Source organism: Astyanax mexicanus, chromosome 6 (assembly GCF_023375975.1).
Source record: "Astyanax mexicanus isolate ESR-SI-001 chromosome 6, AstMex3_surface, whole genome shotgun sequence".
In the NCBI taxonomy this organism is placed as follows: domain Eukaryota; kingdom Metazoa; phylum Chordata; class Actinopteri; order Characiformes; family Acestrorhamphidae; genus Astyanax; species Astyanax mexicanus.
In genome coordinates this window covers 3608394-3621210 of record NC_064413.1, presented here as the reverse complement: position 1 = coordinate 3621210, position 12817 = coordinate 3608394, and the positions used below count along the sequence as shown (strand labels likewise).

Sequence of the window (12817 nt, the reverse complement as noted above, 5' to 3'; positions counted from 1 at the left end):
GTATTTCCTCATTGTTGGCTGGTGTTAAATGAGTGGAAGGGGGGATGGATAGGGGGATGGATGGAGGGGTGGAGGGGGTCATTATCTCTGGCAGCTTTGATCCCAGTGCAGGGATGAGAAAAGCGAGGGAGAGCTGATAAACAACAAAAAAGGGGCATATTGGCACCGCGCTGGGGTTAGCATAAACGTAGCTAATCCTGACGTAGCTAGATATGATGATTATACTGAGCGCATTGACCATCTGCTATTAGCTCTGCGTCTGTGTGTGTGTGTGAGTGTGTGTGTGTGTGTGTGTGTATAATCACACACACCCTTCATTCACACATAAGAGGGTGTAAATAGGAGAACTGGCACAATGCTTGTTTGTAATGGTGATAATTGTACGCATAAGCTGGGAGATAGCAGGACTGTGTATGTGTGTGTGTGTGTGTGTGAGTGTGTGAGTTACGTGTTTAAAAGCTTATAGTAGCCCATCCTGGAAGGTGTATATTTTATGTATTTACGTAATACGTTTATAGGCTTTATAGAATAGCTATTGTTGCTAAAAGACCCAACAGTAGCCAAACAATGGGCGTCCATCATGCTAATGCCTTTAGCAAAGACGCTAAGAAGAGTGTAGCGATGTATGGGGGGCAGTTTTAGGCCATTGAATCACTGGTGGAATGCAACATATGCAAGATTGTACACCAGAAAACCTCTGACAACTTCATAGGGCTTACCACTGAACCATGTGGAACTCCATAAAATGCTAATACTAGTCCTAAAAACCCATTTAGCGGCTTTATACTTAGCTGTATATCTCCCCTGACTAGTGATGATGCCACAACACAAGAAGAAAATAAAGACTAGCACTAGATGTCTTCTCCGACACATGTGAAGTCAGACCCCGCCTCTTTTTGAGCATCACAGAGCATTTGGAGGAAAGCGAAGCAAGTCAGTTCTGATACATCAGCTCACAGATGCCTTGTGCTGATCGACATCACCCTAGGAGTGATGAGGGGAAAGAGAGGAGCGCCATCTACTGTACCCACCCAGAGAGAGAGAGAGAGAGAGAGAGAGAGAGAGAGAGAGAGAGAGAGAGAGCAAGGCCAGTTATACTCTCTCAGGGCTCCGGCAGCTGATAGCAAGCTGCATGACTGGGATTTGAACCAGCGTTTAAATCTTATTTTTCAATCTCAGTGTATGAATCTCATGAATCTCACTTTTGTGTGCATTTAACATTTCGGTACCACTTTAAAATAAGACTACCTTCATAAAGGGCTTATAAATGGTTTACAATTAGTTTATTAATGGCTACTGATTAGGTTGTAAATGCCTTAAAATCATTAATAATCAGTTATAACACATACATAAAAGGGCAACAATGACCTGTTGTTTGCCAAATAGTGAACCCACAGCCTTCTATATTGTTGTACTTTCTCTGTATGTGTTATAACTGATTATTAATGATTTTTAAGGCATTTACAATCTAGTTATTAACCATTAATTAACTAGTTGTAAACCATTTATAAACCCTTTATAAAGGTAGTCTTATTTTAAAGTGGTACCGAAATGTTAAATGCACACAAAAGTGAGATTCATAAGATTCATACACTAAGATTCAAAAATAGGATTCATACGCTGGTTCGAATCCCGGTCATGCAGCTTGCCATCAGCTGCCGGAGCCCTGTGTTGTGGTACCCATAAATATGCAACGATTTTGGACTTCTAGTTAACCTTACGTTTCCATAAGTTAAGAAGTGTCTGAATTTATAAATTAGAGATAAATCCTGAGGCCATCGACTCAGTTCTGCTCTGTTTTGAGCGGCATTTTCCTGGAATGTTGTGGGTCCAATTTTCCCCTTAGATTTAAGGGTCACTAAACATCAATACACACTCAGTCTGACAGAACATCTTCATCCAAGGACCAACTATTTCTACTCTTTCCAGAAGCACAACGCTTCCATCCACAGGCCACAAAGGATCACTGAATACTCATCAAACCATTCATTGACCTCCCACTCGTCCACAGGACACAAGGGATCACTGGGTGGTTTGATGAGTATGAAAATTATATCAATCATCAGTGGCCTTCACGGTCATCAGATCTCAAAACAGCTCAACATCTCCAAGAGCTTTTAAACTAAGGTTATAGCATTCTGAACAGCACTCTCCACTCTCCAGAATAGATATTCACTTAGGAACGGTGGGACTTCCTTTCCGTACAGTTCTGGCAAATGGTTACAATTTCAAAGTGGGTTTTTAAAGCAGTTCCTCAATCTTATTTTTTGCAAAAGTATAGATACTAGTGTTTAATAAAATACTTCTGTAGAAGATAATTGCAGTATCATCTCAAGCTTTTTACTCTTTAGGTAAAAGTGTAAAAGTACTGGTTTCTAAACTACTGAAAGTATGATATCTTATGAGCTGCATCCCATGAGCAGCATCCTATGGGTACAGTGTAGCATCCTACAGTATGAGCAGCATCCTATGAGCAACATCCTACAGTATGGGCAGCATCCTATGAGGAGCATCCTATGTTCAACAGCCTACAATATGAGCAGCATCCTATGGGCAACATCCTACAGTATGAGCAGCATCCCACAGTATGATGAGCATCATCCTATGAGCAACATCCTACAGTATGAGCAGCATTCTACAGTATGAGCAGCATCCTACAGTATGAGCAGCATTCTACAGTATGAGCAGCATTCTACAGTATAAGCAACATCCTATGTTCAATATCCTCCAGTATGAGCAACATCCTACAGTATGAGCAGCATCCTACAATATGAGCAACATCCTATGTTCAATATCCTACAGTATGAGCAGCATCCTATAGTATGAGCAGCATCCTATAGTATGAGCAGCATCCTACAGTATGAGCAGCATCCTACGTTCAACATTCTACAGTATGTGCAGCATCCTACAGTATGAGCAGCATCCTATAGTATGAGCAGCATCCTACAGTATGAGCAGCATCCTACGTTCAACATTCTACAGTATGTGCAGCATCCTACAGTATGAGCAGCATCCTATAGTATGAGCAGCATCCTACAGTATGAGCAGCATCCTACGTTCAACATTCTACAGTATGAGCAGCATCCTACGTTCAACATTCTACAGTATGTGCAGCATCCTACGTTCAACATTCTACAGTATGAGCAGCATCCTACGTTCAACATTCTACAGTATGTGCAGCATCCTACGTTCAACATTCTACAGTATGAGCAGCATCCTGTGTGTATCATACAGTGACCACTAATGAATAACTAGAGTATGATGATCACAAACTGTGCCACAACAGATTGAGAGCCTCTATGTTTTATATCTTATTATATCTGCATGATGGAGCATCTTTAAGTTGGAGTGTCTAATTGATATGATAGATCTTCATCTCTGGAATACTATTAACCACAGTGTGTTTATGTTACAACTCAACCGTCCTAAAGGGTCCTATAGGGGGGTGACATTTTTTGAGTGTGTGTGTGTGTGTGTGTGTGCTGGGGGGGGGTTGGGTTATTATAGAGTGTGTTAAGTGTTCATAGGCTGAAAGTTAGAGAGCTGCTTTAATGAGTCAAGCTCACAGGAAGCTGTCTGATTGAGTAATGGCTGCCGGCCTGGCATAAAAGCCCTGCACAAACAAACAACAAGACACAGAGGGAGAGAGGCGGAGCGCCAAGTCAGTCATCTGACACACACACACACTAACACACACACACACACAGAGGCAGGCAGGCAGACCCACGTGCCCACTCCTACGTACCGTTCCCCAGTTTCTCCAGCTCTCAGATTCTTTTACACACACACACACACACACACACTCTCTCTTACACACACACACTCCAGCTCATGTCGCACTTAGCAACGTAGCATTCGAGCATCTCCCACACTAAGAAATAGCCAGAAGGACAGAATGGAGAATTTAATCTACCATAGGCAGAACACAGGATCAGTGCAAAATCTCCTCCACCTTCCCCGCCGATGCACCCCGCCAATCCCAGCATGCATCTTCTTTCCCGGCTGCCCACCCACTGCCCCGGGCCTTCCTCGCCACCCTACTTTCTGCGGAGGTTTCCTTCCTTTCCGCATGGGCTTCTTTTTGTCTGTTTTCTCAGCAGCCAGCTCAGTCCACATGATGCAACTCCAGCGCTGAATCGTCTGGATGGGAGCGTGATTGGTCTCCGAGACCACACACAAACACTTCCCTCCACTCCCCGCCATGCTGGCTCGCTGCGAGGCAGTTTCATGATTCATCAGGAGTAAATAACCCTCTGTTTCAAACAATTTCCCTCAGCACTTAAATATAGCCGCCCTGATTCCACTGATGAGGTGAATGGAGCCCGGGCGATGCTATTACTGGAAGTCAAGGATATGTTTTCATCCTGCCAATGCTGAGCCTGGAGCTTATGTTGTTCTGCAATAATAGAAAAAAATCCTACAGGACCTCTTTAAGCAGTGCAGTTAAGTTTCTGCAGTTTGGCACATGAATATATATATATATATATATATATATATATATATATATATATAGTTTTTTGTATATATGTACAGGGGTTGGTCAATGTCACTGAAACACCTGTCATTTTAGTGTGGGAGTGTAGTGGTTTCATACCTAATCTTTAATCATAAATTGCACATTGCACCAGTAAGAGCAGAGTGTGAAGGTTGGTTCAATTAACAGGGTAAGATCATTTTGAGTTTTGCTCAAAATATTGCAATGCACACTATAACATTATGGGAGACATACCAGAGTTCAAAAGAGGACAAATTGTTGGTGCACGTCTTGCTGGAGCATCTGTGACCAAGACAGCAAGTCTTTGTGATGCATCAAGAGCCACGGTATCCAGGGTAATGTCAGCAAAATACCACCAAGAAGGACCAACCACATCCAGAAGGATTAACTGTGGACGCTGTAAGAGGAAGCTGTCTGAAAGGGATGTTCGGGTGCTAACCCGGATTGTATCCAAAAAACATAAAACCACGGCTGATCAAATCACGCAGAATTCAATGTGCAGGAGGATGTGTTTTTGAGATCTTCCAATCTGGAGAAGTACAGAGTTATACAGGAGTTTTAGATTAGTTTTCCAGCATCGAGACTGGAGTAGCATTAGCTTTACTCGCTAACCGTGCTAGCTGTTTCGCCGTTCAGAGATGAGTATTATTGGCCTGCAGCCTGTTTCTAACCCTGGCTAGCACTGCTGGAGCAGCATTGGCGTTACCAGCATTATTGCGCTAAGGGTTGGCCGCTAATGCTAATGTATAAAAATAGACCGGAAAATAGACCAGAAAAGAGACGTTCACTGATATTGCGATTAATTGTGGGAAAAATATGGTATATATAGTAAATTATATATATATTTTTTAACAGTGGACATATATATTAACTAGTGCACCATTCCGGAGCGTGGCGGTACACTGTTGATATTTTTAAAGCGTGAAATCATACCTGTGGGTTGTATTGTAGGAGGATATGTTTTTTGAGATCTTCCAATCTGGAGCCTGGAGCGGCAACATCCGCAGATTTGGATGCGAAAACTGGAGCAGGTTTGGAATGGATAAGCAGGATTGGGAGGCGAGTGCGGAGCTGCACTGTTTAACATGAGCCTCACGCAGCTGTCTTAAGCCCCTTAAGTGCTTTGGCAACTCTTATTCCATTGTAACGCCAATGAAGCCCATTAACAATTTGATTTGGATGAGAATTGGAAGGGGGAGACAGGAAGAGGAATGGGAGTGCAATCTCTTACGCACACATACCCAGCATTCTCTGTTTCTCTTTCTCTCTCTCTCTCTCTCTCTCTCGCTCTATCTCTCGCGCTCGTCCTCTCGCGCGCACACACACAGGTTCAGAGTAATGAATGCGAGGGGCGTAAATGAACTGACATCTGCGCTTCCACCGGAATGACAATTGCTTATGACAGGTGGACCTGGCCGCGTGTGTTCAATTCCAGCTAATTTAGAAAGACAATATGAATTGAAATGCTGTGGGAAACACATTCATTTAGGGACCTCTGTTCATTTTGCAGCAGCGTGCGCCCAGCTGCAGACACCCTCACACACTAAACACTAAACACAGCTTATTAACCAGTTATAAAGGGTTTTAACCCACACTGAAGTGTTAAGTAACAGCTGGACGTGGTTATTCATGAGCAAAAACACAACAGACATAAAGCACAGCCATTTAAACCTTTAATCACCTTTATTCACGTAAAAAAATATATACTCAAATGACGATCGTAAAAGGTCGACGAATTCTTAAATATTAACCCTTAGAACCCTACAGACGGATTTATTTTCCGTCCAAAATCACACCTCGTGTTCTCAGCTTAATTACTCAGAAATCCCTTCACACATAAACATAATCCATATATGGTTAGAAAGGGCGGAGCTTACTCTTTCTAAAAATAGTAATGAATAACATCCCAGTGCGGTAAAGCACAAGAAATCTACAAGAAACCCACTGAGAGAAAAAGACCTAAAAAAGTGAAAAAAAGAGAAAATCTCCTTTCTCAACCAATATTATTCACCTTTAGTGCTTCAAACATATTTATATGATGATTTAAACCAAATAATATCAGTAAATATCAGACTCAAAAGTGTCCACAGTGTGAAAAAGTGTGAAACTACCTGCTTTACTCAAACTAAAGCTATATAAGGTATGGTGTGCGCACTACGTTATATAGTTTTTATTTTACTTGCAAATTTATATATATATGTTTACTTTGTGTGTCCTGATTAAAATACTGAAAGGCATAGGCTGTTTTGAGTGATAATATTCTAATTTTCTGAGACACTGATTTTTGTTCTTGGGTTTTCATTGGCTGTAAGCTTCATAATCATCAACAATAAAAGAAATAAACACTTAAATAGATCACTCTGTGTGTTTAATACATCTATATAAAATATGAGTTTCACATTTTCAACAGAATTACCGAAATAAAGTAGCTTTTCAATGATATTTCAATTTTTTGAGATACACTAGTATATTTGTAACACGGCTAGGCAGTTATTTTCAGTTATGCCAGATGCTTTATGCTTTCTAACTCTTGGAATAAGAGGAGACCAAAATACTGGGGGAAAAAATACTGCAGATCTCAGCCCATGAGCATGATGACCTCCTACTGATTGGCTTTTTTTTTTTTTCGTGGAAGGGCGGGACTTTTTCTGTAAAGAGCTGCTTAAAGGCCTTAAAGGCTAGCATCAGGGTTTTATCTAAGTCTGTAGAGATTCTGTACAATGATTATTTCCCACCAAATCACTCTGAGTGATGCTCACGATTGCCAAAAGTAGGAATGTACTTACTTTTTTTTAAATAGTCCACTAATTTAAAACTTAAAAAAAAACATTGATTTTATGCTTTTTCCTAAATTAAAGCTCCGCATATCAGCTGGTAAGATATTAGCAAAGGCGTAGGAGCGGGTTTGACATTTGGGGGGGGTGAGACAGATTTACTAAAATGAATCAAAGCCCACCCTACAGTGACTTAGAACAACAAAAAAAATAAAAAAACAAATAATGTACTTCTGTTTATTATAAGTTAAATCCAACCAAAGATAACTTTACAACCTAAACATGTTCCCCTTCATTACATTAACTGTTGTTAATGATACTTTTCTAAGCTGACTTGTAAGAAACAAGGAAAAAGGAACGTCACCTGCAGCCTCTGCCAAGAGGGGGTTCTTTTCCTGGTTGGGGTGCAGATTTTGGCATTTCAAAATACATTTTTTTAAACCACTTTTTTCTTTTTCTGCAGCATAATTTTTGGAGGGGGGGGGCAAATTTACCTATTTCTGATATTGGGTGACACATCGCACCCATCACCCCTGATTCCTAAGCCATTGGATATTAGTATTTTTCTTTGGTGTAAACGAAATCAGTAAACATCTCTTGAGGGAAGCACACATGTCATTAACATCAATCTTTGGCTGAATCCCAAATGGCTCCATCCTCCATAATGCACTCAGTCAATCATGGAACTATAGATTCCGCACTGGAATAGTGCACTATACGTCCAGCGGGCTTCGGCGTATACAGGCTAAATCACAGAACAGCTCTTTGTTAGATTTATGCTACGCTGTTATTTTGTACAGAAGCCTCTATTATCATGATAGAAGCAGCGAAAGCCATCAGGACAGCTGTAATTTTCTCCAAACAGCACACAGCTATTCATTATTACTGCAAGATAGACTCGCTGTAGCGAAATACGCTGGGAAAGAAATTCAACAGTTCTAAATGTTCACATTCACGGTGCTGAAAATGCATTTGTTGGGGTTTTTTAAGCTGTTACCTGATAAATAAATGAATAAGAAGAGTGTTGAGTGCATTGGTTGGGGTGCTTAGATGCAGTTTTACAACCCTATTTACAACCCTGTTATTTTACCTTTAGAATGCAACACTCAGATTTTTTCTTTTAGGGTGGGCTTTAAGGCGGATAGAAAGATTATCTCTGCTTTTATTGGTTGATTTCATTACTTTGATGGCGCACATTTGCCATGAAGAGATGAGTTGATTATATATGGGTTAGCTTTTAGCTGATACCATTATCACTTTCCCAAGAGATACCGCTTTTCATGGCTGTCAACTGTCCAACTGTGATCTAATAATAGCTTTTAGCCTAGCAACCGCTAGCTTTTCTGGCTTTAGATTCTTGGCTCAGCCAATTTTGCTACTGTTTTACCATCAGACTTGTATCAGATCTAGCACCACATATAAGAGTTAATCAGATCCCATTAAAAAAAATCTAATTTGTACCAGATCTGCTGTTCAATAATTTGAACATCAGAGCCTGTGTCTTTTTTTATTTTATTTATTTATATCAATAAAATAAGCCTGTTATTTGAAAGTGAAGTTTTCTGTATGCTATCATTGGCATTGGCTATCACTGGCAACATACAGATACATCTCAAAAAATATAGAGTATCATTGAAAAGTTACTTTATTCCAGTAATTTAATTCAAAATGTGAAACTCATATATTATATAGATGTATTACACACAGAGTGTTCTACTGCGTTTGAAAACAGCCAATGAAAACCCTAGTTTTCAAGTCAGTGTCTCAGAAAATTAGAGTACTATATAAGACCAATTGGTACTTTTGGCAGTGTGGGCAGTGTGCCAAGTCTGTGCCTGCTGGAAAATGAAATCTGCATCTCCATCAAATTGGTTAGCAGAGGCAAGCAAACCAAACCATCACTGATTATCAGTAAATTTTACATTTCATTGGTAAATCAATGGATCAGAGTCTGGAGGAAGAGTGGAGAGACAAACAGTCCAAAATGCTTGAGGTCTAGTGTGAAGTTTCCACCAATCAGTGATGGTTTGGAGATCTGTGTCATCTGCTGTGGATGCGGATTTCATTTTCCAGCAGGATTTGGCACACTGTTCACAATCCTAGAAGAACCAATTGATCTTATATAATATTCTAACTTTCTGAGACACTGATTGTTTCTGAGTTTTCATTGGCTGTGAGCCATAATCATCAACAATAACAAGAAATGCATGATTAATATACTGTAGATCACTCTCAATGCCCATAAAACCAAGTAAATGCTGTGTTTTTTGTCGTCTTTGTTTATAAAATCTCCTTGAATCCACAGACCAGATTTACAATAAAATATTCTAAATGTTATATTTATGTCGCCTTAAATTGAATCTGAGGCCGTTCTTCTGTTACCTGCTGCTGCTACTGCTGTTCACTGAGGCTTTGCACGCTCACGCGTGAACAAACAATCCCAAGCATGTGCGCATCCCTCTTTTTTTATTTTTTGTTGGAATACAAAAGAGTGCCTTCACAGATGTAGATATAGGCCGTGTATTATTGTGGCTTTGAATGGGCAGAAAAATGGAGACCATCAAGTGCGTTTCATTTTCCAGTGAAAGCAGCAGCAGCAGCTCATGATCATGTGAAGCCTCAGTGTTGCGGGAGACAGGCGGCGAACTGTCAGTGAAAAGAAAAGAGAAGAGAAAGAAAAGAAAGAAAGCAAGCAAAACGTTGGTCAACTGTGGAACGAGGGAACGAGTGGCGAGTGAAAAGGGATGAGCCACTGACTGACCTTCTGTTGAGTCGCTGAATGGAGGCCATTGTCTCGTTGGCCTTCAGAAAAATCACTGATATTTGGGATGTGCATCTGCGGGGTCGGGCGCACGCTCACGTACTCCCTTGGCGAACAATGTGAGGGCGGGCGACGCCGGGCTATAAATGCTGGAGAGCGAAGACCAGCCGGGCTTAAATTTGGGATTACTGGAGGGTCGGCGGCTGGTCGGAGTCGATGAGGAAAAGTAGGACAGGCTGAGTCTGGGGGGAAAAAGGCCAGACGGACCTGGATGAACTGGAACAAACCTTGACGGACCTTGTTGGACTGAAGTGAACTGAGCGAAGAAAAATTGAGAAAAAGACGGAAAAGACAAAGACTAAGAGGAAGAAAGAGAAAGAGAAGGAGGCAGGGTTGGAGGCAGTGTTCTGGAACAAACCTTGATGAACCTGGTTGGACTGAACTGATCTAAACGAGGAATAAGAAAGGAGAAGACGGAAAACACAGAGAAGAAGAAAAAGAAAGAGGCAGTGTTGGAGGCAGAGTTCTGAAACAAACCTTAATGGACCTTGTTGGACTGAATTGATCTAAACGAGGAAAAAGAAAGGAAAAGACGGAAAAGACAAAGATTAAGAGGAAGAAAGAGAAAGAGAAGGAGGCAGTGTTGGAGGCAGGGTTCTGGAACAAACCTTGATGGACCTGGTTGGACTGAACTGAACTAAACTAAACGAGCAAAAAGAAAGGAGAAGACAGAAAACAAAGAGAAGGAAAGAGAAGGAGGCAGTGTTGGAGGCAGTGTTCTGGAACAAACCTTGATGAACCTGGTTGGACTGAACTGAACTAAACTAAACGAGGAAAAAGAAAGGAAAAGACGGAAAACAGAGAGAAGGAGGCAGTGTTGGAGGCAGTGCTCTGGAACAAACCTTGAAGGACCTGGTTGGACTGAACTGAACTAAACCAAACGAGGAAAAAGAAAGGAGAAGACGGAAAACACAAAGACTAAGAAGAGGAAAGAGAAGGAGGCAGTATCGGAGGCAGTGTTGGAGTGTCTCTAAACCTTGGTGACTGTAGAAGAACTCAGTGGTTTGGAGAAAATTGATTGGAAGCACGGTTTCTGCAGCCCCCACAGGGACACTCTCTCTACATTGTATTCATTTACAGCAGCGTGGCGCGAGAGTCCAGAGCTGCCTGACTGGAGGCCGCGGCCGGCTCGGCTCTATATATTTACTAGAAGCTAGTGGCTGGCTCGCTGTTTTATTACCATCTGCTGATGATACAGCCGCTGACTTCAATCAGATAGCAGCGGCGTGCTGCACAATTCACCTACACACCACTCTCTCTCTCGCTCGCTCGCTCTTTCACTCTGCTTTTTTTTTTTTCAAGAGGGAATATTAGCCCTGCCAGTCAGAGAGAGGCACGTTGGACCTCAGGACTACCACTGTGCCGCTCTGTGTGTGTGTGTATATGTGTGTGTGTGTGTTATTGCTTGAGAGAGAGAGAAAGCGTGTGACTGGTGGAACTGTGCGCACTGGCGCGAGGCACGAGGCGCTTTGCTAGGCTGGGTTCAGCACCGTGTGATGAGACATATCGCGCCCACTGATGGGTTGGAGCGAAGGTGCCGCTGTTGCACATTCAGTTTAAAAGCTCTCGCATTCAGGCCTCTGCTCGCCACCTATTTGTTCCTATTGGTTACTCTACTGATTTAATCCACGTATAACAAAAGTGCGACAAAAAAATATACGATTATTTTCTGCATCAGTAAACGAAAGAAAAAAGCAAATTGCAGTGCCATTGTTCTGTAATCTAATCTAGAAAATATTAGATTTGACTTTAGAGATAGATAGATAGATAGATAGATAGATAGATAGATAGATAGATAGATAGATAGATAGATAGATAGATAAAAAAAAGGGTGAAGCCATATAATAGCTTGTTAAGCATCGATCTTATGACCTAATTGATCAGTAACAACAAGAAAAGCTGGTAAAAAAAAAAACAAATTGCAGTGCCATTGTTCTGTAATCTAATCTAGAAAATATAAGATTTGACTTGAGATAGATGATTTAATCCAATACTGATTTAATCCAATTATATAAAAAAATAGATTCTGAAATCTAAAAATCTAGAAAATATTAGATTTGACTTTAGAGACAGACAGACAGACAGACAGACATATAGATAGATAGATAGATAGATAGATAGATAGATAGATAGATAGATAGATAGATAGATAGATAGATAGATAGATAGATAGATAGATAGATAGAAAAGCAAATTGCAGTGCCATTGTTCTGTAATCTAATCTAGAAAATATTAGATTTGACTTTAGAGATTTAAATTATGGTGCCATTGTTCTGAAATGTAAAATCTAGGAAATATTAGGTAGATAGATAGATAGATAGATAGATAGATAGATAGATAGATAGATAGATAGATAGATAGATAGATAGCATTGACAGATTCTCCCCTCAAAGAAAACCTAGCTATAGGCTATACGTGTTTTATGTGTCTTCCCCTCTTCTTACAGAGCTTGAGGCGCATCTTTTTTTTTCTTCTTTTTTCTTCCAGCAAACTTCTGACGAAGTAGTTCCACGGCGCTGGGTTTCACCCCACCGCAAGCCTGAGTATTGATCTGAAGTTTGATGTAGCATTGTTGCCAGGCTCAGCATTGTGGAGATACGAGCTTTCGCGTTCAGCCGCGAGGCATGACAGTCAGAACCAGTCGAGCCCTGGTTTTGTTTTAGAGAAGGAAAACAAACTGTTCTGTGTCGGAGCAGGACTTGATATATCTTAGATTTTAAGAAGCAA

The 12817-nt window shown here is 40.9% G+C and overlaps 1 protein-coding gene across 1 annotated transcript in view; it reads left to right on the top strand.

Moving 5' to 3' along the window:
• cadm4 (cell adhesion molecule 4) overlaps positions 1–12817 on the top strand; it is a 338968-nt gene that overhangs the window by 219442 nt on the left and 106709 nt on the right. The gene's annotated exons all lie outside the window — the stretch shown is intronic.